The following is a 27,726-nucleotide window of genomic DNA, read 5'->3' on the forward strand; positions in this document are numbered from 1 at the left end:
AAGGGGAATGGACAGAAACAGCAGAGCACCCCTGTGGCCGATCCCATCAACAATAGTTATACCGTTTTGGATACTGTTGGTGGGGACGACCTACCAGGGACAAGTTGTGGTGGTCACGTCTCTGGCATCAAGGCTGGACCCTCAGTTCAGAAAGGAGGGAGGGAAAAGAGGAGAGCAGTAGTGATAGGGGATTCAATAGTTAGGGAGACAGATAGGAGGTTCTGTGGGAGAGATTGAGAATCCCAGATGGTCTGTTGCCTCCCTGGTGCCAGGGTCCGCGATATCTCAGATCCAGTTCTCAGTATTCTCAGGAGGGAGGGTGAGCAGCCAGATGTCGTGGTCCATGTAGGGACCAATGAGGTGGATAGGAAGGAGGAGGAGGCCCTGCAAAGAGAGTTTAGGGAGTTAGGTGCTAAGTTAAGGACAGGACCTCCAGGGTTGCGATCTCAGGAATGCTACCCATGCCACGTGCTAGTGAGGCTAGAAATAGGAGGATAATGCAGCTAAATACGTGGCTAAGGAGATGATGCAGGAGGGAGGGCTTCATGTTTCTGGACAATTGGGCTCTGTTCCAGGGAAGGTGGGACCTGTTCCTATGGGACGGTTTGCACCTGAACTGAAGGGGGAATAACATCCTTGTGGGTAGGTTTGCTAGTGCTGCTCTGGGGGGGTTTAAACTAAATTTGCAGGGGGAGGGGAACCAGAGTGTTAGAGCAGATAGTGAGGTGGAGGAGGATAAAGGTCAAGCGAGGAATGCATGTATAGACAGAAATCAAAGGTCTGTACGTGATAGAAATGTTCTCAGGTGCATCTATTTCAATGCAAGGAGTATTGTCGGAAAGGCAGATGAGCTTAGGGTGTGGATTGGCACATGAGATTACAACATTATTGCTATTAGGGAGACTTGGTTGCAGGAGGGGCAGGACTGGCAGCTCAATGTTCCGGGGTTCCGTTGTTTCAGATGTGATAGAGGGGGAGGGATGAAAGGGGGAGGAGTGGCATTACTAGTCAGGGAAAATATCACAGCTGTGCGTAAGCAGGACAGCCCGGACGGCTCATCTACAGAGGCCATATGGGTGGAGCTGAGGAATGGGAAAGGTGTGACCACACTAATAGGGTTGTATTATAGACCGCCCAATAGTCAGAGAGAATTGAAGGAGCAAATCTGTAGAGAGATAGCAGACCGATGTAAGAAACAGAAAGTTGTGATAGTAGATTTTAACTTTCCACATATTGACTGGGACTCCCATACTGTAAAAGGGCTGGATGGCTTGGAGTTTGTCAAATGTGTTCAGGAAAGTTTTCTAAATCAATATATAGAGGTACCAACGAGAGAGGATGCAATACTTGATCTCCTATTAGGGAACCAGACAGGTCAGGTGACAGAAGTATGTGTAGGGAAACATTTTGGGTCCAGTGACCACAATGTCATTATTTTTAATTAATTATGGATAAGGATAGGCTGGTCCTCGAGTTGAGATTCTAAATTGGAGAAAGGCCAATTTTGTGGAAATGAGAAAGGATCTAGGAAGAGTGGATTGGGATAAGTTGTTTTCTGGCAAGGATGTGTTCAGTAAGTGGAAGGCATTCAAAGGCAAAACTTTGAGAGTGCAGAGCTTGCATGTTCCTGTAAGGATTAAAGGCAAAGTTAACAGGCATAGGGAACCTTGGTTTTCAAGGGATATTGGTGATCTGGTTAAGAAGAAGAGAGAGGTGTATAGCAGGTATAGGCAACAAGGAGCAAATGAGGTACTTGTAGAGTATAGAAAATGTAAGAAAATACTAAAGAAGGAAATCAGGAAGGCAAAAAGAAGACATGAGGTTGCTTTGGCAGATAATGTGAAGGTAAACTCAAAGGGTTTCTACAAGTATATTAAGAGTAAAAGGATAGTAAGGGACACAATTGGTCCCCTTGAAGATCAGAGTGGTCGTCTATGTGTGGAGCCTCACGAGATGGGGGAGATCTTAAACAGTTTTTTTGCAACAGTATTTACTCAGGAAACTGGCATAGTGTATAAGGAAGGAAGGGAAACAAGCATGGAACATATAGAGATTAAAGAGGATGAGGTGCTTGCTGCCTTACAGTGAATAAAGGTAGATAAATCCCCTGGGCCTGACATGATATTCCCTCGGACCTTGAGGGAGACTAGTGTAGAAATTGCAGAGGCCCTGGCAGAAATATTTAAAATGTCCTTAGCCACGGGTGAGGTGCCAGAGGATTGGAGGGTAGCTCATGTTGTTCCATTGTTTAAAAAAGGCTCCGAAAGTAAACCAGGTAATTACAGGCCAGTGAGCCTGACGTCAGTAGCAGGTAAATTATTGGAAGGTGTTCTGAGAGATCGGATATACAATTATTTGGACAGCCAAGGGCTGATTAAGGATAGTCAGCATGGCTTTGTGCGTGGTAGGTCATGTTTAATGAAACTTGTAGAGTTTTTCGAGGAGATTACCAAGAAAGTAGATGAAGGAAAGGCTGTGGATGTTGTCAACATGGACTTTAGTAAGGCCTTTGACAAGGTCCCACATGGGAGGTTAGTTCAGAAGGTTCAGACACTTGGTACCAATGGAGAGGTTGTAAACTGGATTCGAAATTGGCTGTGTGGGAGAAGACAGAGAGTGGTAGTGGATGATTGCTTCTCAGGCTGGAGGTCTGTGACTAGTAGTGTGTCTCAGGGATCTGTGCTGGGACCATTGTTGTTTGTTGTCTATATCAATGATTTGGATGATAATGTGGTGAATTGGATCAGCAAGTTTGCTGATGACACTAAGATTGGAGGCGTTGTGGACAGCAAGGAAGGCTTTCAAAGCTTGCAGAGAGATCTGGACCAACTGGAAAAATGGGCCTGAAAATGGCAGATGGAATTTAATGTGGAAAAGTGTGAGGTGTTGCATTTTGGAAGGTCAAACCAAGGTAGGACATACACAGTAAATGGTAGGGCACTGAGGAGTGTGGAGGAACAAAGGGATCTGGGAGTTCAGATACATAGTTCCCTGAAAGTGGCATCACAGGTAGACAAGGTTGTAAAGAAAGCTTTTGGCATACTGGCCTTCGTAAATCAAAGTATTGAGTATAGGAGTTGGGATGTTATGGTGAGGTTATATAAGACATTGGTGAGGCCAACTTTAGAGTATTGTGTGCAGTTCTGGTCGCCTAACTACAGGAAAGATATCAGTAAGATTGAGAGAGTGCAGAGAAGATTTACTAGGATGTTGCCGGGTCTTAAGGAGTTGAGTTACAGGGAAAGATTAAACAGGTTAGGACTTTATTCCTTGGAGTGTAGAAGAATGAGGGGAGATTTGATAGAAGTTTACAAAATTATGAGGGGTATAGACAGAGTAAATGTGAGTAGGCTCTTTCCACTTAGATTAGGAGAGATAAACACGAGAGGACATGGCTTTAGAGTGAAAGGGGAAAGGTTTAGGGGGAACATTAGGGGGAACTTCTTCACTCAGAGAGTGGTGAGAGTGTGGAACGAGCTACCAATTGATGTGGTCAATGCGGGCTCACTCTTAAGTTTTAAGAATAAATTAGATACGTGGATGGGAGAGGCTGGAGGGTTATGGACTAGGTGCAGGTCAATGGGACTAGCGGAATAATATTTCGGCACAGACTAGAAGGGCCGAATGGCCTGTTTTCTGTGCTGTAGTGCTCTATGGTTCTATGGTTCTAACAAAATAAACAGTTTTCCTTCTTTTTGTGAATTATTTCAACCCCCCTCCCTCCCAGGACCCTGAAGGATGCAGGGGGACACATCCAAACTCATCAAGTCTGCTCATCCCTAGATATTCTCCAATGATAACTTCTACACAATCCAATTCATCCCCAGAAAGGAGCAACTATTTAAATTCTTGATCCTTAATGTTAATCTAGCAAAACTTTGGTAATATCTCTGTCAGTGCCCGGTTTTATTTTGCTCTGGCTTGCTCCTCTGTAAACGCCACATGCTTCTCCTCAGCACAGCTCTGCACCTCCAGACTCCACTGTTCCAACACCCTCCTGGCTGGTCTCCCTCACCCAACTCACCATAAACTTAAACTCAGGCAAAACTCGGCAGCTCGAATCCCAGTTTGCACCACATAGCGTTCGCCCATCACCCAGTTTACTTGCTGACCTACACTGGCTCCCAGTCCCCCAAAGACCCCAATCCAGAGTTCTCATCCTCATATTTAAATTCCTTTATGACCTCCCCTCTGCTTAACTCTGTAACCTCCTCCAACACGAGAACCTTATTCTTCCAATTCTATCCTCTTGCCCACCATTGGTGGCAGTGTTATAAGCATCACATTCCCTAAGTCTCTGTACCCCTCTCTACTCTTTCAAAACCCTCCGTAAAACTCACCTCTATGACTCAGCTCTTGGTCAGGTTCCTTCTATTCTCTAATCAATTCTTTTTTTCAGTTTCTGTGAAATGCCTTGCGATGTTTTGTACATAAAGGTGTTGAGGTGTGAAGCCAAGTTCACACCTATCTATTAAGTGGGAGATTAAAGAATCAAGATGAGCAAGGAATTAAAACTGGCAAAAAAAAACATGTCATGGGTCTTTTACTCAATTGCTAAAGCCTCCTGGAGTGATTTTTTTTGCATTTACTATTTTCTTGAACAAGATCAGGGATGCAGCATCATTGAGAATGGCACTAGGTGAGTTCATCTGGAGAGCCATTGCCGAAACGATGGGCTGAATGGCCTCCTCCTGCACTGTAACAATTCTGTGATCTGAGAAATGGGTGCAGAGTGGAAGAGCAGGAATCGGAAACCACTCAGTCCAATTCCCAGGTTGCTTTGCTTTACCCACACTGTTAAAAAACACAATCAGAATATAATAGGAGCAGGAGTTGGCTATTCAACCCCTCGAGCCTGCGCGGCCATTCAATAAGATCAGGGCTGAATAATCTCAAAGTCACTGTGACACGGGGACTTGTGGTATCATTTAAACCTGCGAAACACAGTGAGTGAACAATTCCTGGTTAGTGCTGGGAGTGACCCCACCCCCCAACACACACAGTAATATCCAGGAAGCTCGAATATTTTGGACATGTGATGTGAACAGGATGGGAGCGTTTGGAACAAGGGGCAACAGTTTATAAGATGCTGAATGGTTTTGACAAGGTGAATGTGGAAAGGATGTTTCCTCTTGTGGGTGAGTCCAGAATTAGGGGGCACTGTTTTAAAATTAGGGGTGACCCTTTTAGGACAGAGATGAGGAGAATGTTTTTCTCTCAGAGGGTTGTGCGACTTTGGAACTCGCTGCCTCCAAAGGCAGAGGAGGTGGGGTTCCTGAATATTTTTAAAGCAGAGGTAGAGAGATTGGTGTTAGATAAGGGAATCAAAGGTTATTGGGGGTATACGGGAATGTGGAAATCGAAACACAGACAGATCACCCATGATCTGTTAAATGGTACAGCAGGCTCGAGGGGCAGAATTGTCTACTCCTGTTCCTATTACATTTCTGTGTAGATCATAGGGGAGGCGATGGTGTAGTGGTTTTGTTAGAGGACTAGTAAACCAAGGGTAATGCTCTGCGGAATCGAATTCAAATCCTGTCATGGTAAAAGCCCATCTGGTTCACTAATGCCTTTCAGGGAAGGGAATCTGCCATCCTTACCTGGTCTGGCCTACATGTGACTCCAGACCCACAGAAATGTGGTTGACTCTTAAACGTCCTAGAAAGTCACTCAGTTGTATCAAACTGCTACAAAGTCACAAAAAAGGAATGAAACCGGACAGACCACCCGGTATCGACCTGAGCACTGGAAACGACAACAACAAACTCAGCCCTGTCGATCCTGAAAAATCCTCCTTACTAACATCTGGGGGCTTGTGCCAAAATTGGGAGAGCTGTCTCACAGACTCAGCAGAGGTAGCGGCACAGTGGTATACAGTCAGGAGGGAGTTGTCCTGGGAGGCCTCACCATCGAATCTGAACCCCGTGAATTCTCATGGCATCAGGTCAAACATGGGCAAGGAAACCTCCTGCTGATTACCACATACCGCCCTCCCTCAGTTGATGAATCAGTGCTCCTCCATGTTGAACACCACCTGGGGGAAGCACTGAGGGTGGCAAGGGCACAGAATGTACTCTGGGTGGGGGACTTCAATGTCCATCACCAAGAGTGGCTCGGTAGCACCACTACTGACTGAGCTGGCCAAGTCCTAAAGGACATAGCTGCTAGACTGGGTCTGCAGCAGGTGGTGAGGGAATCAACAAGAGGGAAAAGCATACTTGACCTCATCCCCACTAACTTGCCTGCCAGAGATGCATCTGTCCATGGCAGTATTGGTAGTAGTGACCACCAAACAGTCGCTGCGCAGAGGAAGTCCCATCTTCACGTTGAGGATACCCTCCACTGTGTTGTGTGGCACTACCACCGTGCTAAATGGGATAGATTTCGAACAGATCTAGCAACTCAAGACTGGGCCTCTATGAGGCGCTGTGGGCCATCAGCAGCAGAACTGTACTGTCTTCAGCTAATTTGATTCACTCCATGTGATATCAACAAACGGCTAAAGGCACTGGATACTGCAAAGGCTATGGGCCCTGACAATATTCCAGCAATAGCACTGAAGATTTGTGCTCCAGAATTTGCCGCACCCCCTAGCCAAGCTGTTCCAGTACAGCTACAACACTGGCATCTACCCGGCTATGTGAAAATTGCCCAGGTATGTCCTTTACACAAAAAGTAGGACAAATCCAACCTAGCCAATTACCCTTCAGTCTACTCTCAATCACCAGTAAAGTAATGGAAGGGACCATCAACAGTGCTATCAAGCGGCACTTGCTTAGCAATAACCTGCTCACTGACGCTCAGTTTGGGTTCCGCCAGGGCCAAACAGCTCCTGACCTCATTACAGCCTTGGTTCAAACATGGACAAAAGAGCTAAACTCCCGAGGTGAGATAAAAGTGACTGACCTTGGCATCAAGGCAGCATTTGACCGAGTGTGGCATCAAGGAGGCTGCGCAAAACTGGAGTCAATGGGGATCAGAGGGAAAACTCTCTTGCTGGTTGGAGTCATACCTAGCACAAAGGAAGATGGTTTTGATTGTTGGAGGTCAGTCATCTCAGCTCCAGGACATCACTGCAGGAGTTCCTCAGGGTAGTGTCCTCGGCCCAACCATCTTCAGCTGCTTCATCAATGACCTTCCTTCCATCATAAGGTCAGAAGTGGGGATGTTCACTGATGATTGCACAATGTTCAGCACCATTTGCGACTCCTCAGATACTGAATCAGTCCATGTCCAAATGCAGCAAGACCTGAACAATATCCAGACTTGGGCTGACAAGTGGCCAGTAACATTCGTGCCACACAAGTGCCAGGCAATGACCATCTCCAACAAGAGAGAATCCAACCATCACTCCTTGATGATCAATGGCATTACCATCACTGAATCCCCCACTATCAACATCCTGGGGGTTACCATTGACCAGAAACTGAACTGGACTAGCCATATATATACTGTGGCTGCAAAAGCAGGTCAGAGGTTGGGAATCCTGTAGTGAGAAACTCACCTCCTGACTCCCCAAAGCCTGTCCACCATCTACAAGGCACAAGTCAGGAGTGTGATGGAATACTCCCCACTTGCCTGGATGAGTACAGCTCCCACAACATTCAAGAAACGTGACACTATCCAGGACAAAGCAGCCCACTTGATTGGCACCATATCCACAAACATTCACTCCCTCCACCACCGACGCACAGTAGCAGCAGTGTGTACCATCTACAAGATTCACTGCAGAAACTCACCAAGGCTTCTTAGACAGCACCTTCCAAACCCATGACTGCTACCAGCTAGAAAGACAAGGACAGCAGATAGATGGGAACACCACCACCTGGAAGTTCCCCTCCAAGTCACTCACCATCCTGACTTGGAAATATATCGCCGTTCCTTCACTGTCATTGGGTCAAAATCCTGGAATTCCCTCCCTAACAGCACTGTGGGTGTACCTACACCACATAGACTGCAGCGGTTCAAGAAGGCAGCTCACCACCACCTTCTCAAGGGTAACTGGGGATAGGTAATAAATGCTGGCCCAGCCAGTGAAGCTCACATCCTGTGCGTGAAAAGATCTTAATCTCCTTCTCTATCTAGTTTGCAGGAGATGTGAGAAGACTCTGCTGTCAGTCTCTGAGAAGGATCATTGGCTGTGCCTGAAAAACTCTTACTGAACTGTCTAATGTTTAGTTTAAATGTTTAAAGACTAACCAGTTACTTAACTCACTGAGTAACACTGTGTGGCTTAAAAAAGAAAATGTTGGACAGTGTACGCTCAGAGGTAAACTGAAAATTAAGGAAGGAGCCTAAGATTGATGTCTCCAATTCAAAATACGCCTACTTGTTGAGCTCTGTTCCCAGTGTTGCCACAGCCGTTCGTACTGAGCACCACGTGCCTTTACAGAAGGAATCCAAACAAAGCAGTTTTTATGCAACACTCGGTAATGTGTATAGTTTGTACAAACTGTACACAAAGCTTTCAGACACAAGACAGGAAGAGGAAACCACTCAGGGCTTCACTGCAGGGAGACAAACAAGGGGATGGTTCTTTATTCATTCTCAGGATGTGAACATCTCTGGTATTAACGACTAATTTGCTTGGCAACTTCAGAGCGCATTTAAGAGTCAACCACATTGCTGTGGGTCTGGAGTCACATGTAGGCCAGGACAGCAGATTTCCTTCCCTAAAGGACATTAGCGAACCTGATGGGTTTTTACAACAATCAGAAAGTTTCAACAGCCACTTTTACTGAAACCCGGGGTAGAATATTACAGGACTGGGTGGGGTACGAAGGCTTGTCCCCTCAGGACGCAAGGTCAGCGTGGAGCCTACTCACTCCGTGCCAGCCCAGCCTGCAGTCAGGGTGTCTTGTGGGGCACAGGGACAGAGTGGGACTTGCGCCCCTCAGTGGGGAGGAAATCCTGCCCTCGGGAGCTGCCGGCCAATCCGATTGGCTGGCAGAGCCAATAGGTGGCCATTGCCAGGACAGCAGGACAGCAACAGGGAAGCAGGAAGCCCATGGATCCCAAGGAACAGATAAGTCCTGGGTCTTGGGCGGGGAGGGTTAGGGAGGGGGGCAGGGGGTGGGGCTGGTGTGTTTTATAGAGCCGGCAACGAGGAAGAAGAGGCGGTGGGGGGGGTTCTGTCTTAGGGGGGCCATGCCTCGATCTGCAAATGACACACCCCACCCCCCTGAATATAGATCCCGTTCCTTCCCAGCCTTTGAAAAATGTTTTCTTTAAAAGCAGCTGCCCATTCCCCCCTTACTGCCCACTGCAGCTATTTTACAGTGTGGGCAGTGTATTATTGGTGCGAATTAGCTTGTTCACAAGCCTAATTAATCCTTGATTATTCATCAAATTATGACATGAGGGCTGCCGGTTTTGATGCCAGCCCACTCGCCAGTATTGCAGGGGGTGAGCTTGGGGGGGGCAGGAAGGTGGTGGGGTAGCACCCACGCTATTTTACATGCACCCCCTCTCCTGAAAACATGCCCAGCGGGGGCACGCAAAATGCAGCCCCAGTTTTTTACAACATGAACTTAAATTCTCAAATTGCCATAATCAGATTAAATCACGCGTTCAATGACTGTATAATAATCATGTTGAATTACTAGTCCGGCAACAAGTCTCTTACAATATGATGCACTTGACAGGGACAGATGTGCTACAGATTGACCTTATCAACCAAACAGCCACCCAGTTCACATTGCCCACCCCAGGGCACACTACCCACCCCAGGGCACACTACCCACCCCAGGGCACATTACCCACCCCAATTCAGATTGCCCACCCCAGTTCACATTACCCACCCCAGGGCACATTACCCACCCCAGTTCACATTGCCCACCCCAATGCACACTTCACACACCAATACACATTGCCCACCACAGTTCACATTACCCACACCAGGGCACATTACCCGCCCCAATACACATTACCCACCCCAATTCACATTACTCACCCCAATACACATTACCCACCCCAATACACATTACCCACCCCAATACACATTACCCACACCAATTCACATTACCCACACCAGGACACATTACCCACCCCAATTCACATTACCCACCCCAATTCACATTACCCACCCCAATTCACATTACCCACACCAGGACACATTACCCACCCCAATTCACACTACCCACCCCAGGGCACATTACCCACCCCAATTCACACTACCCACCGCAATTCACATTACCCACCCCAATTCACATTACCCACCCCAATTCACATTACCCACACCAGGACACACTACCCACCACAATACCCATTACCCACACAAATTCACACTAACCACCCCAATTCACATTACCCACCCATATTCACATTACCCACACCAGGGCACACTACCCACCCCAATTCACATTACCCATACCGGTCCACATTACCCACCCCAATTCACATTACCCACCCCAATTCACATTACCCACACCAGGACACACTACCCACCACAATTCCCATTACCCACACAAATTCACACTAACCACCCCAATTCACATTACCCACCCCAATTCACATTACCCACCCATATTCACATTACCCACATCAGGGCACACTACCCACCCCAATTCACATTACCCATACCGGTCCACATTACCCACCCCAATTCACATTACCCACCCCAATACACATTACCCACACCAGGACACACTACCCACCCCAATTCACATTACCCATCCCAATTCACAATGCCCACCACAATTCCCATTACTCACACCAATTCACATTACCCACCCCAATTCACATTACCCACCCCAAATTCACATTACCCACCCCAGGGCACATTAACCACACCAGGACACACTACATACCCCAATTCACATTACCCACACCAGGACACATTACCCACCCCAATTCACATTACCCACCCCAGGGCACATTACCCTCCCCAATTCAAATCACCCACCCCAATACACCCTACCCACCCCAATACACACTACCCACCCCAATTCACATTACCCACCCCAATTCACATTGCCCACCCCAATACACATTACCCACCCCAATTCACATTGCCAACCCCAATACACATTACCCACCCCAATACACATTACCCACACAAATTCACACTAACCACCCCAATTCACATTACTCACCCCAATTCACATTACCCACCCATATTCACATTACCCACACCAGGGCACACTACCCACCCCAATTCACATTACCCATACCGGGACACATTACCCACCCCAATTCACATTACCCACCCCAATACACATTACCCACACCAGGACACACTACCCACCCCAATTCACATTACCCACCCCAGGGCACATTACCCTCCCCAATTCACATCACCCACCCCAATTCACATTACCCACCCCAATTCACATTACCCACCCCAATTCACATTACCCACACCAGGACACATTACACACCCCAATTCACATTACCCACCCCAGGGCACATTACCCACCCCAGGGCACATTACCCACCCCAATTCACATTACCCACCCCAATACACACTACCCACCCCAATTCACATTACCCACCCCAATACACACTACTCACCCCAATTCACATTACCCACCCCAATTCACATTACCCACCCCAATTCACATTACCCACACGAGGACACACTACCCACCCCAATTCACATTACCCACACCAGGACACACTACCCACCCCAATTCACATTACCCACCCCAATTCACATTACCCACCCCAATACACATTACCCACACCAGGACACACTACCCACGCCAATTCACATTACCCACCCCAATTCACATTACCCACCCCAATTCACACTACCCACCCCAATTCACATTACCCACCCCAATACACATTACCCACCCCAATACCCATTACCCACACCAGGACACACTACCCACGCCAATACACATTACCCACCCCAATTCCCATTACCCACCCCAATTCACATTACCCACCCCAATACACGTTACCCACACCAGGACACATTACCCACCCCAATTCCCACTACCCACCCCAATTCACATTACCCACACGAGGACACACTAACCACCCCAATTCACATTACCCACACCAGGACACACTACCCACCCCAATTCACATTACCCACCCCAATTCACATTACCCACCCCAATACACATTACCCACACCAGGACACACTACCCATGCCAATTCACATTACCCACCCCAATTCACATTACCCACCCCAATTCACATTACCCACCCCAATTCACACTACCCACCCCAATTCACATTACCCACCCCAATACACATTACCCACCCCAATACCCATTACCCACACCAGGACACACTACCCACGCCAATACACATTACCCACCCCAATTCCCATTACCCACCCCAATTCACATTACCCACCCCAATACACGTTACCCACCCCAGGACACATTACCCACCCCAATTCACACTACCCACCCCAATTCACACTACCCACCCCAATTCACATTACCCACCCCAATTCACATTACCCACCCCAATACACATTACCCACCCCAGGACACATTACCCACCCCAATTCACACTACCCACACCAATTCACACTACCCACCCCAATTCACATTACCCACCCCAATACTCGTTACTCACCCCAGGACACATTACCCACCCCAATTCACACTACCCACACCAATTCACACTACCCACCCCAATTCACACTACCCACCCCAATACACATTACCCACCCCAATTCACACTACCCACCCCAATTCACACTACCCACCCCAATTCACATTACCCACCCCAATACACATTACCCACCCCAGGACACATTACCCACCCCAATTCACACTACCCACACCAATTCACACTACCCACCCCAATTCACATTACCCACCCCAATACTCGTTACTCACCCCAGGACACATTACCCACCCCAATTCACACTACCTACACCAATTCACACTACCCACCCCAATTCACACTACCCACCCCAATACACATTACCCACCCCAATTCACATTACCCACCCCATTTCACACTACCCACCCCAATTCACATTACCCACCCCAGGACACAATACCCACCCCAGGACACATTACACACCCCAATTCACATTACCCACCCCAATTCACATTACCCACCCCAATTCACACTACCCACCCCAATTCACATTACCCACCCCAATACACATTACCCACACCAGGACACATTACCCACCCCAATTCACATTACCCGCCCCAATTCACATTACCCACACCAGGACACATTACCCACCCCAATTCACATTACCCACCCCAATTCACATTACCCGCCCCAATTCACAGTACCCACCCCAATTCACATTACCCACACCAATTCACATTACCCACCCCAATTCACATCACCCACCCCAATTCACATTACCCACCCCAATTCACATTACCCACACCAGGACAAATTACCCACCCCAATTCACACTACCCACCCCAATTCACATTACCCACCCCAGGGCACATTACCCACTCCAATTCACATTACCCACCCCAATACACATTACCCACACCAATTCACATTACCCACACCAGGACACATTACCCACCCCAATTCACATTACCCACCCCAATTCACATTACCCACCCCAATACACATTACCCACACCAATTCACATTACCCACACCAGGACACAGTACCCACCCCAATTCACATTACCCACCCCAATTCACATTACCCACCCCAATACACATTACCCACACCAGGACACATTACCCACGCCAATTCACATTACCCACCCCAGGGCACATTACCCACCCCAGGGCACATTAACCACACCAGGACACACTACATACCCCAATTCACATTACCCACACCAGGACACATTACCCACCCAAATTCACATCACCCACCCCAATACACACTACCCACTCCAATTCACATTACCCACCCCAATTCACATTACCCACCCCAATTCACATTACCCACCCCAATACACATTACCCACACCAGGACACATTACCCACCCCAGGGCACATTAACCACACCAGGACACACTACATACCCCAATTCACATTACCCCACCCCCCTGAATATAGATCCCTTTCCTTCCCAGCCTTTGAAAAATGTTTTCTTTAAAAGCAGCTGCCCATTCCCCCCTTACTGCCCACTGCAGCTATTTTACAGTGTGGGCAGTGTATTATTGGTGCGAATTAGCTTGTTCACAAGCCTAATTAATCCTTGATTATTCATCAAATTATGACATGAGGGCTGCCGGTTTTGATGCCAGCCCACTCGCCAGTATTGCAGGGGGTGAGCTTGGGGGGGGCAGGAGGGTGGTGGGGTAGCACCCACGCTATTTTACATGCACCCCCTCTCCTGAAAACATGCCCAGCGGGGGCACGCAAAATGCAGCCCCAGTTTTTTAACAACATGAACTTAAATTCTCAAATTGCCATAATCAGATTAAATCACGCGTTCAATGACTGTATAATAATCATGTTGAATTACTAGTCCGGCAACAAGTCTCTTACAATATGATGCACTTGACAGGGACAGATGTGCTACAGATTGACCTTATCAACCAAACAGCCACCCAGTTCACATTGCCCACCCCAGGGCACACTACCCACCCCAGGGCACACTACCCACCCCAGGGCACATTACCCACCCCAATTCAGATTGCCCACCCCAGTTCACATTACACACCCCAGGGCACATTACCCACCCCAGTTCACATTGCCCACCCCAATGCACACTTCACACACCAATACACATTGCCCACCACAGTTCACATTACCCACACCAGGGCACATTACCCGCCCCAATACACATTACCCACCCCAATTCACATTACTCACCCCAATACACATTACCCACCCCAATACACATTACCCACCCCAATACACATTACCCACACCAATTCACATTACCCACACCAGGACACATTACCCACCCCAATTCACATTACCCACCCCAATTCACATTACCCACCCCAATTCACATTACCCACACCAGGACACATTACCCACCCCAATTCACACTACCCACCCCAGGGCACATTACCCACCCCAATTCACACTACCCACCGCAATTCACATTACCCACCCCAATTCACATTACCCACCCCAATTCACATTACCCACACCAGGACACACTACCCACCACAATTCCCATTACCCACACAAATTCACACTAACCACCCCAATTCACATTACCCACCCATATTCACATTACCCACACCAGGGCACACTACCCACCCCAATTCACATTACCCATACCGGTCCACATTACCCACCCCAATTCACATTGCCCACCCCAATTCACATTACCCACACCAGGACACACTACCCACCACAATTCCCATTACCCACACAAATTCACACTAACCACCCCAATTCACATTACCCACCCCAATTCACATTACCCACCCATATTCACATTACCCACATCAGGGCACACTACCCACCCCAATTCACATTACCCATACCGGTCCACATTACCCACCCCAATTCACATTACCCACCCCAATACACATTACCCACACCAGGACACACTACCCACCCCAATTCACATTACCCATCCCAATTCACAATGCCCACCACAATTCCCATTACCCACACCAATTCACATTACCCACCCCAATTCACATTACCCACCCCAAATTCACATTACCCACCCCAGGGCACATTAACCACACCAGGACACACTACATACCCCAATTCACATTACCCACACCAGGACACATTACCCACCCCAATTCACATTACCCACCCCAGGGCACATTACCCTCCCCAATTCAAATCACCCACCCCAATACACCCTACCCACCCCAATACACACTACCCACCCCAATTCACATTACCCACCCCAATTCACATTGCCCACCCCAATACACATTACCCACCCCAATTCACATTGCCAACCCCAATACACATTACCCACCCCAATACACATTACCCACACAAATTCACACTAACCACCCCAATTCACATTACTCACCCCAATTCACATTACCCACCCATATTCACATTACCCACACCAGGGCACACTACCCACCCCAATTCACATTACCCATACCGGGACACATTACCCACCCCAATTCACATTACCCACCCCAATACACATTACCCACACCAGGACACACTACCCACCCCAATTCACATTACCCACCCCAGGGCACATTACCCTCCCCAATTCACATAACCCACCCCAATTCACATTACCCACCCCAATTCACATTACCCACCCCAATTCACATTACCCACACCAGGACACATTACACACCCCAATTCACATTACCCACCCCAGGGCACATTACCCACCCCAGGGCACATTACCCACCCCAATTCACATTACCCACCCCAATACACACTACCCACCCCAATTCACATTACCCACCCCAATACACACTACTCACCCCAATTCACATTACCCACCCCAATTCACATTACCCACCCCAATTCACATTACCCACACGAGGACACACTACCCACCCCAATTCACATTACCCACCCCAATTCACATTACCCACCCCAATACACATTACCCACACCAGGACACACTACCCACGCCAATTCACATTACCCACCCCAATTCACATTACCCACCCCAATTCACACTACCCACCCCAATTCACATTACCCACCCCAATACACATTACCCACCCCAATACCCATTACCCACACCAGGACACACTACCCACGCCAATACACATTACCCACCCCAATTCCCATTACCCACCCCAATTCACATAACCCACCCCAATACACGTTACCCACACCAGGACACATTACCCACCCCAATTCACACTACCCACCCCAATTCCCACTACCCACCCCAATTCACATTACCCACACGAGGACACACTACCCACCCCAATTCACATTACCCACACCAGGACACACTACCCACCCCAATTCACATTACCCACCCCAATTCACATTACCCACCCCAATACACATTACCCACACCAGGACACCCTACCCACGCCAATTCACATTACCCACCCCAATTCACATTACCCACCCCAATTCACATTACCCACCCCAATTCACACTACCCACCCCAATTCACATTACCCACCCCAATACACATTACCCACCCCAATACCCATTACCCACACCAGGACACACTACCCACGCCAATACACATTACCCACCCCAATTCCCATTACCCACCCCAATTCACATTACCCACCCCAATACACGTTACCCACCCCAGGACACATTACCCACCCCAATTCACACTACCCACCCCAATTCACACTACCCACCCCAATTCACATTACCCACCCCAATTCACATTACCCACCCCAATACACATTACCCACCCCAGGACACATTACCCACCCCAATTCACACTACCCACACCAATTCACACTACCCACCCCAATTCACATTACCCACCCCAATACTCGTTACTCACCCCAGGACACATTACCCACCCCAATTCACACTACCCACACCAATTCACACTACCCACCCCAATTCACACTACCCACCCCAATACACATTACCCACCCCAATTCACACTACCCACCCCAATTCACACTACCCACCCCAATTCACATTACCCACCCCAATACACATTACCCACCCCAGGACACATTACCCACCCCAATTCACACTACCCACACCAATTCACACTACCCACCCCAATTCACATTACCCATCCCAATACTCGTTACTCACCCCAGGACACATTACCCACCCCAATTCACACTACCCACACCAATTCACACTACCCACCCCAATTCACACTACCCACCCCAATACACATTACCCACCCCAATTCACATTACCCACCCCATTTCACACTACCCACCCCAATTCACATTACCCACCCCAGGACACAATACCCACCCCAGGACACATTACACACCCCAATTCACATTACCCACCCCAATTCACATTACCCACCCCAATTCACACTACCCACCCCAATTCACATTACCCACCCCAATACACATTACCCACACCAGGACACATTACCCACCCCAATTCACATTACCCGCCCCAATTCACATTACCCACACCAGGACACATTACCCACCCCAATTCACATTACCCACCCCAATTCACATTACCCGCCCCAATTCACAGTACCCACCCCAATTCACATTACCCACACCAATTCACATTACCCACCCCAATTCACATCACCCACCCCAATTCACATTACCCACCCCCAATTCACATTACCCACACCAGGACAAATTACCCACCCCAATTCACACTACCCACCCCAATTCACATTACCCACACCAGGACAAATTACCCACCCCAATTCACACTACCCACCCCAATTCACATTACCCACCCCAGGGCACATTACCCACTCCAATTCACATTACCCACCCCAATACACATTACCCACACCAATTCACATTACCCACACCAGGACACATTACCCACCCCAATTCACATTACCCACCCCAATTCACATTACCCACCCCAATACACATTACCCACACCAATTCACATTACCCACACCAGGACACAGTACCCACCCCAATTCACACTACCCACCCCAGGGCACATTACCCACCCCAATTCACACTACCCACCGCAATTCACATTACCCACCCCAATTCACATTACCCACCCCAATTCACATTACCCACACCAGGACACACTACCCACCACAATTCCCATTACCCACACAAATTCACACTAACCACCCCAATTCACATTACCCACCCATATTCACATTACCCACACCAGGGCACACTACCCACCCCAATTCACATTACCCATACCGGTCCACATTACCCACCCCAATTCACATTACCCACCCCAATTCACATTACCCACACCAGGACACACTACCCACCACAATTCCCATTACCCACACAAATTCACACTAACCACCCCAATTCACATTACCCACCCCAATTCACATTACCCACCCATATTCACATTACCCACATCAGGGCACACTACCCACCCCAATTCACATTACCCACCCCAATACTCGTTACTCACCCCAGGACACATTACCCTCCCCAATTCACACTACCCACACCAATTCACACTACCCACCCCAATTCACACTACCCACCCCAATACACATTACCCACCCCAATTCACACTACCCACCCCAATTCACACTACCCACCCCAATTCACATTACCCACCCCAATACACATTACCCACCCCAGGACACATTACCCACCCCAATTCACACTACCCACACCAATTCACACTACCCACCCCAATTCACATTACCCATACCGGTCCACATTACCCACCCCAATTCACATTACCCACCCCAATACACATTACCCACACCAGGACACACTACCCACCCCAATTCACATTACCCATCCCAATTCACAATGCCCACCACAATTCCCATTACCCACACCAATTCACATTACCCACCCCAATTCACATTACCCACCCCAAATTCACATTACCCACCCCAGGGCACATTAACCACACCAGGACACACTACATACCCCAATTCACATTACCCACACCAGGACACATTACCCACCCCAATTCACATTACCCACCCCAGGGCACATTACCCTCCCCAATTCAAATCACCCACCCCAATACACCCTACCCACCCCAATACACACTACCCACCCCAATTCACATTACCCACCCCAATTCACATTGCCCACCCCAATACACATTACCCACCCCAATTCACATTGCCAACCCCAATACACATTACCCACCCCAATACACATTACCCACACAAATTCACACTAACCACCCCAATTCACATTACTCACCCCAATTCACATTACCCACCCATATTCACATTACCCACACCAGGGCACACTACCCACCCCAATTCACATTACCCATACCGGGACACATTACCCACCCCAATTCACATTACCCACCCCAATACACATTACCCACACCAGGACACACTACCCACCCCAATTCACATTACCCACCCCAGGGCACATTACCCTCCCCAATTCACATCACCCACCCCAATTCACATTACCCACCCCAATTCACATTACCCACCCCAATTCACATTACCCACACCAGGACACATTACACACCCCAATTCACATTACCCACCCCAGGGCACATTACCCACCCCAGGGCACATTACCCACCCCAATTCACATTACCCACCCCAATACACACTACCCACCCCAATTCACATTACCCACCCCAATACACACTACTCACCCCAATTCACATTACCCACCCCAATTCACATTACCCACCCCAATTCACATTACCCACACGAGGACACACTACCCACCCCAATTCACATTACCCACACCAGGACACACTACCCACCCCAATTCACATTACCCACCCCAATTCACATTACCCACCCCAATACACATTACCCACACCAGGACACACTACCCACGCCAATTCACATTACCCACCCCAATTCACATTACCCACCCCAATTCACACTACCCACCCCAATTCACATTACCCACCCCAATACACATTACCCTCCCCAATACCCATTACCCACACCAGGACACACTACCCACGCCAATACACATTACCCACCCCAATTCCCATTACCCACCCCAATTCACATTACCCACCCCAATACACGTTACCCACACCAGGACACATTACCCACCCCAATTCACACTACCCACCCCAATTCCCACTACCCACCCCAATTCACATTACCCACACGAGGACACACTACCCACCCCAATTCACATTACCCACACCAGGACACACTACCCACCCCAATTCACATTACCCACCCCAATTCACATTACCCACCCCAATACACATTACCCACACCAGGACACACTACCCACGCCAATTCACATTACCCACCCCAATTCACATTACCCACCCCAATTCACATTACCCACCCCAATTCACACTACCCACCCCAATTCACATTACCCACCCCAATACACATTACCCACCCCAATACCCATTACCCACACCAGGACACACTACCCACGCCAATACACATTACCCACCCCAATTCCCATTACCCACCCCAATTCACATTACCCACCCCAATACACGTTACCCACCCCAGGACACATTACCCACCCCAATTCACACTACCCACCCCAATTCACACTACCCACCCCAATTCACATTACCCACCCCAATTCACATTACCCACCCCAATACACATTACCCACCCCAGGACACATTACCCACCCCAATTCACACTACCCACACCAATTCACACTACCCACCCCAATTCACATTACCCACCCCAATACTCGTTACTCACCCCAGGACACATTACCCTCCCCAATTCACACTACCCACACCAATTCACACTACCCACCCCAATTCACACTACCCACCCCAATACACATTACCCACCCCAAATTCACATTACCCACCCCAGGGCACATTAACCACACCAGGACACACTACATACCCCAATTCACATTACCCACACCAGGACACATTACCCACCCCAATTCACATTACCCACCCCAGGGCACATTACCCTCCCCAATTCAAATCACCCACCCCAATACACCCTACCCACCCCAATACACACTACCCACCCCAATTCACATTACCCACCCCAATTCACATTGCCCACCCCAATACACATTACCCACCCCAATTCACATTGCCAACCCCAATACACATTACCCACCCCAATACACATTACCCACACAAATTCACACTAACCACCCCAATTCACATTACTCACCCCAATTCACATTACCCACCCATATTCACATTACCCACACCAGGGCACACTACCCACCCCAATTCACATTACCCATACCGGGACACATTACCCACCCCAATTCACATTACCCACCCCAATACACATTACCCACACCAGGACACACTACCCACCCCAATTCACATTACCCACCCCAGGGCACATTACCCTCCCCAATTCACATCACCCACCCCAATTCACATTACCCACCCCAATTCACATTACCCACCCCAATTCACATTACCCACACCAGGACACATTACACACCCCAATTCACATTACCCACCCCAGGGCACATTACCCACCCCAGGGCACATTACCCACCCCAATTCACATTACCCACCCCAATACACACTACCCACCCCAATTCACATTACCCACCCCAATACACACTACTCACCCCAATTCACATTACCCACCCCAATTCACATTACCCACCCCAATTCACATTACCCACACGAGGACACACTACCCACCCCAATTCACATTACCCACACCAGGACACACTACCCACCCCAATTCACATTACCCACCCCAATTCACATTACCCACCCCAATACACATTACCCACACCAGGACACACTACCCACGCCAATTCACATTACCCACCCCAATTCACATTACCCACCCCAATTCACACTACCCACCCCAATTCACATTACCCACCCCAATACACATTACCCACCCCAATACCCATTACCCACACCAGGACACACTACCCACGCCAATACACATTACCCACCCCAATTCCCATTACCCACCCCAATTCACATTACCCACCCCAATACACGTTACCCACACCAGGACACATTACCCACCCCAATTCACACTACCCACCCCAATTCCCACTACCCACCCCAATTCACATTACCCACACGAGGACACACTACCCACCCCAATTCACATTACCCACACCAGGACACACTACCCACCCCAATTCACATTACCCACCCCAATTCACATTACCCACCCCAATACACATTACCCACACCAGGACACACTACCCACGCCAATTCACATTACCCACCCCAATTCACATTACCCACCCCAATTCACATTACCCACCCCAATTCACACTACCCACCCCAATTCACATTACCCACCCCAATACACATTACCCACCCCAATACCCATTACCCACACCAGGACACACTACCCACGCCAATACACATTACCCACCCCAATTCCCATTACCCACCCCAATTCACATTACCCACCCCAATACACGTTACCCACCCCAGGACACATTACCCACCCCAATTCACACTACCCACCCCAATTCACACTACCCACCCCAATTCACATTACCCACCCCAATTCACATTACCCACCCCAATACACATTACCCACCCCAGGACACATTACCCACCCCAATTCACACTACCCACACCAATTCACACTACCCACCCCCAATTCACATTACCCACCCCAATACTCGTTACTCACCCCAGGACACATTACCCTCCCCAATTCACACTACCCACACCAATTCACACTACCCACCCCAATTCACACTACCCACCCCAATACACATTACCCACCCCAATTCACACTACCCACCCCAATTCACACTACCCACCCCAATTCACATTACCCACCCCAATATACATTACCCACCCCAGGACACATTACCCACCCCAATTCACACTACCCACACCAATTCACACTACCCACCCCAATTCACATTACCCACCCCAATACTCGTTACTCACCCCAGGACACATTACCCACCCCAATTCACACTACCCACACCAATTCACACTACCCACCCCAATTCACACTACCCACCCCAATACACATTACCCACCCCAATTCACATTACCCACCCCATTTCACACTACCCACCCCAATTCACATTACCCACCCCAGGACACAATACCCACCCCAGGACACATTACACACCCCAATTCACATTACCCACCCCAATTCACATTACCCACCCCAATTCACACTACCCACCCCAATTCACATTACCCACCCCAATACACATTACCCACACCAGGACACATTACCCACCCCAATTCACATTACCCACCCCAATTCACACTACCCACCCCAATTCACACTACCCACCCCAATACACATTACCCACATCAGGACACATTACCCACCCCAATTCACACTACCCGCCCCAATTCACATTACCCACCCCAATACACATTACCCACACCAGGACACATTACCCACCCCAATTCACATTACCCGCCCCAATTCACATTACCCACCCCAATTCACGTTACCCACCCCAATTCACATTACCCACCCCAATTCACATTACCCACCCCAATTCACATTACCCAACCCAATTCACATTACCCACCCCAATTCACATTACCCACACCAGGACAAATTACCCACCCCAATTCACACTACCCACCTCAATTCACATTACCCACCCCAGGGCACATTACCCACTCCCATTCACATTACCCACCCCAATACACATTACCCACACCAATTCACATTACCCACACCAGGACACAGTACCCACCCCAATTCACATTACCCACCCCAATTCACATTACCCACCCCAATACACATTAGCCACACCAGGACACATTACCCACGCCAATTCACATTACCCACCCCAGGGCACATTACCCACCCCAGGGCACATTAACCACACCAGGACACACTACATACCCCAATTCACATTACCCACACCAGGACACATTACCCACCCCAATTCACATCACCCACCCCAATACACACTACCCACCCCAATTCACATTACCCACCCCAATTCACATTACCCACCCCAATACACATTACCCACACCAGGACACATTACCCACCCCAGGGCACATTAACCACACCAGGACACACTACACACCGCAATTCACATTACCCACCCCAATTCACATTACCCACACCAGGACACATTACTCACCCCAATTCACATCACCCACCCCAATTCACATTACCCACACCAATTCACATTACCCACACCAGGACACATTACCCACCCCAATACACATTACCCAGACCAGGACACATTACCCACCCCAATTCACATTACCCACCCCAATTCACATTACCCACCCCAGGGCACATTAAACACCCCAGGGCACATTAACCACACCAGGACACACTACATACCCCAATTCACATTACCCACACCAGGACACATTACCCACCCAAATTCACATTACCCACCTCAATTCACATTACCCACCCCAATTTACATTACCCACACCAGGACACATTACTCACCCAATTCACATCACCCACCCCAATACACACTACCCACCCCAATTCACATTACCCACCCCAATTCACATCACCCACCCCAATTCACATTACCCACACCAGGTCACACTACACACGCCAATTCACATTAACCACCCCAATACACATTACCCACCCCAATTCACATTACCCACACCAGGGCACACTACCCACCCCAATTCACATTGCCCACCCCAAATCACATTGCCCACCCCAATACACATTACCCACCCCAATTTACATTGCCCACCCAAATCACACTAGCCACCCCAATTCACATTACCCACACCAGGACACATTACCCACCCCAATTCACACTACCCACCCCAATTCACATTACCCGCCCCAGGGCACATTACCCTCCCCAATTCACATCACCCACCCCTATACACACTATCCACCCCAATTCACATTACCCACCCCAATACACATTACCCACCCCAATTCACATCACCCACCCCAATACACATTACCCACACCAGGACACATTACCCACCCCGATTCACATTACCCATCCCAGGGCACATTACCCACCCCAGGGCACATTACCCACACCAGGACACAGTACCCACCCCAATTCACATTACCCACCCCAATTCACATTACCCACCCCAATACACATTACCTACACCAGGACACATTACCCACATCAGGACACACTACATACCCCAATTCACATTACCCACCCCAGGGCACATTACCCACCCTAATTCACATCACCCACCCCAATTCACATTACCCACCCCAATTCACATTACCCACCCCAATACACATTACCCACCCCAATACACATTACCCACACCAGGACACATTACCCACCCCAATTCACATTACCCACCCCAATTCACATTACCCACCCCAAATCACACTACCCACCCCAATTCACATTACCCACCCCAATACACATTACCCACCCCAATTCACACTACCCACCCCAATTCCCATTACCCACCCCAATTCACACTACCCACACCAATTCACATTACCCACCCCAATTCACATTACCCACACCAGGACACATTACCCACCCCAATTCACATTACCCACCCCAATTCACATTACCCACCCCAATACACATTACCCACCCCAATTCACATTACCCACCCCAATTCACATTACCCACCCCAATTCACATTACCCACCCCAATACACATTACCCACCCCAATTCACATTACCCACCCTAATACACACTACCCACTCCAATTCACATTACCCACCCCAATACACATTACCCACCCCAATTCACATTACTCACCCCAATTCACATTACCCGCCCCAATTCACATTACCCACCCCAATACACATTACCCACACCAGGACACATTACCCACCCCAGGGCACATTACCCACCGCAGGGCACACTACCCACCCCAATTCACATTACCCACCCCAATTCACATTACCCACCCCAGGGCACATTACCCACCCCAGGGCACATTACTCACCCCAGGGCACACTACATACCCCAATTCACATTACCCACACCAGGACACATTACTCACCCCAATTCACATCACCCACCCCAATTCACATTACCCACCCCAATACACATTACCCACACCAGGACACATTACCCACCCCAATTCACCTTACCTACCCCAGGGCACATTACCCACCCCAGGGCACATTAACCACACCAGGACACACTACATACCCCAATTCACATTACCCACCCAAATTCACATTACCCACCCCAATTCACATTACCCACCCCAATTCACATTACCCACCCCAATTCACATTACTCACCCCAATTCACATTACCTGCCCCAATTCACATTACCCACCCCAATACACATTACCCACACCAGGACACATTACCCACCCCAGGGCACATTACCCACCACAGGGCACACTACCCACCCCAATTCACATTACCCACCCCAATTCACATTACCCACCCCAGGGCACATTACCCACCCCAGGGCACATTACTCACCCCAGGGCACACTACATACCCCAATTCACATTACCCACACCAGGACACATTACTCACCCCAATTCACATCACCCACCCCAATTCACATTACCCACCCCAATACACATTACCCACACCAGGACACATTACCCACCCCAAATTCACATTACCCACCCCAGGGCACATTAACCACACCAGGACACACTACATACCCCAATTCACATTACCCACACCAGGACACATTACCCACCCCAATTCACATTACCCACCCCAGGGCACATTACCCTCCCCAATTCACATCACCCACCCCAATTCACATCACACACCCCAATTCACATTACCCACCCCAATTCACATTACCCACACCAGGACACATTACCCACCCCAATTCACATTACCCACCCCAGGGCACATTACCCACCCCAGGGCACGTTACCCACCCCAATTCACATTACCCACCCCAATACACACTACCCACCCCAATTCACATTACCCACCCCAATACACACTACCCACCCCAATTCACATTACCCACCCCAATTCACATTACCCACCCCAATTCACATTACCCACACGAGGACACACTACCCACCCCAATTCACATTACCCACACCAGGACACACTACCCACCCCAATTCACATTACCCACCCCAATTCACATTACCCACCCCAATACACATTACCCACACCAGGACACACTACCCACGCCAATACACATTACCCACCCCAATTCACATTACCCACCCCAATTCACACTACCCACCCCAATTCACATTACCCACCCCAATACACATTACCCACCCCAATACCCATTACCCACACCAGGACACACTACCCACGCCAATACACATTACCCACCCCAATTCCCATTACCCACCCCAATTCACATTACCCACCCCAATTCACATTACCCACCCCAATTCACATTACCCACGCCAATTCACATTACCCACCCCAATACACGTTACCCACACCAGGACACATTACCCACCCCAATTCACACTACCCACCCCAATTCCCACTACCCACCCACATCACATCCCACACCAGG

General features: G+C 49.0%; 1 protein-coding gene across 1 annotated transcript in view; it reads right to left on the reverse strand.

The window, feature by feature from the left end:
* The window catches only part of osgn1 (oxidative stress induced growth inhibitor 1), a 78,374-nt gene that overhangs the window by 22,169 nt on the left and 28,479 nt on the right, over positions 1-27,726 (reverse strand). Inside the window, exon 3 of the mRNA XM_041204806.1 lies at positions 4,341-4,468. The gene's annotated coding sequence lies outside the window, so the exon portion shown is untranslated. The remainder of the gene's footprint in view (positions 1-4,340; positions 4,469-27,726) is intronic.

The sequence above is a fragment of the Carcharodon carcharias genome, chromosome 14, assembly GCF_017639515.1.
Source record: "Carcharodon carcharias isolate sCarCar2 chromosome 14, sCarCar2.pri, whole genome shotgun sequence".
Taxonomy (NCBI): domain Eukaryota; kingdom Metazoa; phylum Chordata; class Chondrichthyes; order Lamniformes; family Lamnidae; genus Carcharodon; species Carcharodon carcharias.